Raw genomic sequence first — 3,560 nt, 5'->3', positions numbered from 1 at the left:
CGATTCGGCTCACGTACTTATTGCTGTCATCACTCCTTTGCTGCAGCCCATGTTCGCCGAATAGCAATTACAAGTCAGTCAGTAAGGAAATGGAAATCTTACCGTCGATCAAAAAGACGGGATATGAAAGGGAAGTGGAAAAAAATGTTTCCGGGGCCGCAGTCCTGCACAAGGGGGTCAATTTAGGGTCATTTGTTGGAAGGTGTTTCACCTTCGGCTTCCAATTTTCATTCACTGTTCTGCTCTATTGTGAAGTGTCGCTCACCGTAACGTTTAAACGACTGTTCAGAGGCATTCCGTGTCACTCTCACCAATAATGCACCTGTCCTCGTGACACCGCTAACTGGCTTGATGAGTTTTTCCTTATTACATGATTCGGGAGTTTTTGTAAATTGTACGTTGCCAATGTTTAGAAGAACTAAACCTCATTCGCACATTATCGGCCTGTAGAAATGTATCCCACAGTTGTTCGGTCCTGGCGCGTTGCTCTAAGCAGCATGTTTGCGTCCGTCTTGCCTGCGATAAAAGCTCGTTCGTGACACTGAGAGCGGTTATGTCACTGAGGCAGTCGAAAAGTTCTCTCTTCCAAAGACAACTGTGGCACCTCTACTGGGGGACGACTTGATCCTTTCCAAGGGCAGCTGTCTGTTATTAATTCGATTAATTAAAATTTATTCATTATTAAAGAGGTGGAAACACAGAAGGGCATCAAATACAAATGTTGCCTGGGAGATGCCTCGTTCTGATTGCTTCATGTTGTCGGCAGGCCCGGATTTTATTATAACGCCTACGGGACCACCCAACTTCACTCATCAAGAAATTCATAAAATTTTGGTTTAAGTGACAGCGTGAACTAGAACACTTGAACCTCATCACTCACCCTTGGTGAGTGAAAACACAACGCGCGTCAAGAGCCCACGACGCCACCGAGTAACCATACGAAAGAAACGCCACTACATGTCCGGGCCACCTTCGCATGCCAAAACATATTGCCGCAGCAGCAATGTCACTTACGCAACGGCCATATGCCTAAAAACCACCGAACAGTGCTTTAACGCTAACTCCTAAATATTATGGCTAAGCATCGTTCCCCAACCTTTCAGTGATTGGCGTCGCTACTATAGCTTCAATATCGTCGGTCGATATATATATATATATATATATATATATATATATATATATATATATATATATATATATATATATGAAGCCTATACGTGCCCCGAACGAAGGTGTCATTGTATGCTGATTGATAAAGTAGTACACGATGCCTCTGTACCGTGCAACCAAACAATAATTTCCTACGTAAAGCCTCAACTAACGATGTGAGCTCACAAGTATCTAATAAGCGCCGCCGATCTTTCAACGGGGTATTTCAATATATGTGAGGCATTTTCTTATTTACTTTATTTTCTTTCCATTTAACCATCCAACATGTGCCATTGGTTGTATGCCCGCTGTTTGCCAAATCCTCCAGAGTGGATACGTGCTCTTGTGGCAACAGAGATAGAGAATCTTTGGCTGCTGCTTAATATGGTGTCGTACTGTTTCTGTGCATACACCTCCCTTCACCATTCTTCCCTTGACAAGCATTACACGCCGCTTTCGCCCAGTCAGAGCAGGCAGAGAAGATTTTAATGTATGGAGAGAAGGAGGGATCGGCCTGGAGAATGTGTCTGTAGCATGATGCTCTACGCCGGCGTAACGTGAAATGACAGATAGAGGAACAAAATACAAGTGAATGGCAGGGGGTGACAATCTAGTACAATGACCTTTCTAAATACACGTTGTTCAATATGTGGTTGTACACTGCAGATACACGACGCGCAGAAGCAATGTGCCCAAACAAGACATCATTGTACAAACACATTTCGCGCAGGTTTTCTGCAGCCCATGTTTTACATACCCGTATGTAGAGACGAGTGTGTAAACCTGTCTCACGTGCAAAGTTACAACAGTGATTTTGCGGTGCGTTGGACGTGGTCAACTTCGTGCGTCCATGCGACCAGCAACTTCTTCCTTAGAAAGTGGCAGGAGTCTTAGCAGTCAACAGTGAACTTAAGTGTATTTCCCTCAGCCCCATATTGCGCTTAGCTGCAGCCCATCTGTAATCCGAATAGCAGCGCTAAAGTATCCCCCATGCTTCAGAAAACAATGTCGTTTGTGACCAGAAAAAGAAACGGTGCCGTATACCGTGCACCGCTTCACTACGCACAACAACGTTTCTAAGTCTAAAGAAATGACGTCTTTTGTATGCATGAAAGGTTATGGCAGAGACCCCATTACTACCACGTCATTGTGCCTTATACTGTAAAATGAGCTGTTGTTATGGCATGAAAGGATTTCTAGAGAAATATAGGCATATAACGAAAATCGTTCCGCAAAACGTATCATCCAAGACCCCCTGCCATGCGTGCATGTGCGGAGCCTGTTCGGACTGGGAGTGCTTGCTACATGAGAGGCAAACCTCGAAGCTTAAGTAGCTTAGAGTTTGCCAAATCGCTCGTATATCACAAAGCAGTGCTCGGCTCTTTTGGGCGTTTTACTGGCATTACGTTATTTTTGATCCCACCAACTTTTCTGAACGAAACAATATTTGCAAGACAATGAAAGAAACGTCTGAAGGATAGTGAGCTCGTTCCTTTTATTTACTTATTTATTTATTTATTTTAATGTCTGCGTTGGTGGAGCTTTGTGGCTTCCCTGGACAATGCAGCAAAAAAAAAAAAAGGATTGCTTTACTGAGTCGCACGTCGGTTAAAAAGAAATTGAGGCAGATATACAGTATGACATCATCAATAGTAAAGGAAAAGAGCAGGCACCGGTGAAGGAGAAACACGTTTTAAAAATGTCATGAATCATTTCACTCCGCGAAGGCGGATCACAAGCGAAGCTGTTTAGCATACGACACAGAGGTGACACAGAATTTAGAACATAGCTACGGAGTCATTTACAGTCGTTTTATATACATTCGCGTGCACGACGGGATTGCCGTCCCGAGGAGAAGGAGGAAACTAAAGAGGCGTGGCGTTTCGACGGGACCTACACCACGGGGGAGTGGAAGGAAAGGAAAAGAGATAGGCAAGCGCTTGGAACGCCGACAAAAAGGGGGCGGTGGGAACGTAGACACGGCTGACGCGGGTCAAAGCGCATCATCTGTTGTTCCCAACATGATATCTGATACAGGTTGTTTTTGTACCCAAGATATTAAACTTATTTTTGCAAGCTAGCGGAGTGCTTGAGGCCTGCTTCACCTCCGCCATGGGTCGTCCGGTATTGCACTATGTTCAGGATCGGCCCACGGGTTTCGGCGAACGGACATCGATCCGCTGGAGGCTAGCCATATGCAGCTTCGCTGTAAAAAGAAGCTCTTGTTTCGGCCACCACGCGGCAGCTTTGTTCGCAGTATATTCTACAAAACAGTGTGAACGGTCCCCATGTGTGCGGCGCGAAACGTGATTTTCTTTTTGTCACCTAGGTCCGTGTGCTGTTATCGCCTGCGTGTGTTCGGCATTTGACGTAACTACAGATATCTGGGTGACCACTGTGCGCGCCAAGCT

The 3,560-nt window shown here is 45.2% G+C and overlaps 1 pseudogene; it reads left to right on the top strand.

Moving 5' to 3' along the window:
• The first annotated feature begins 3,128 nt into the window (after positions 1 to 3,128).
• On the top strand, positions 3,129 to 3,307 carry LOC142589108 (U2 spliceosomal RNA; annotated as a pseudogene).
• The last annotated feature ends 253 nt before the right edge of the window (positions 3,308 to 3,560 follow it).

The sequence above is a fragment of the Dermacentor variabilis genome, chromosome 7 (genome assembly GCF_050947875.1).
Source record: "Dermacentor variabilis isolate Ectoservices chromosome 7, ASM5094787v1, whole genome shotgun sequence".
Taxonomy (NCBI): Eukaryota; Metazoa; Arthropoda; class Arachnida; order Ixodida; family Ixodidae; genus Dermacentor; species Dermacentor variabilis.
Note: the sequence above shows the minus strand (reverse complement) of the source record. Positions and strands in the feature narration are given on the sequence as shown.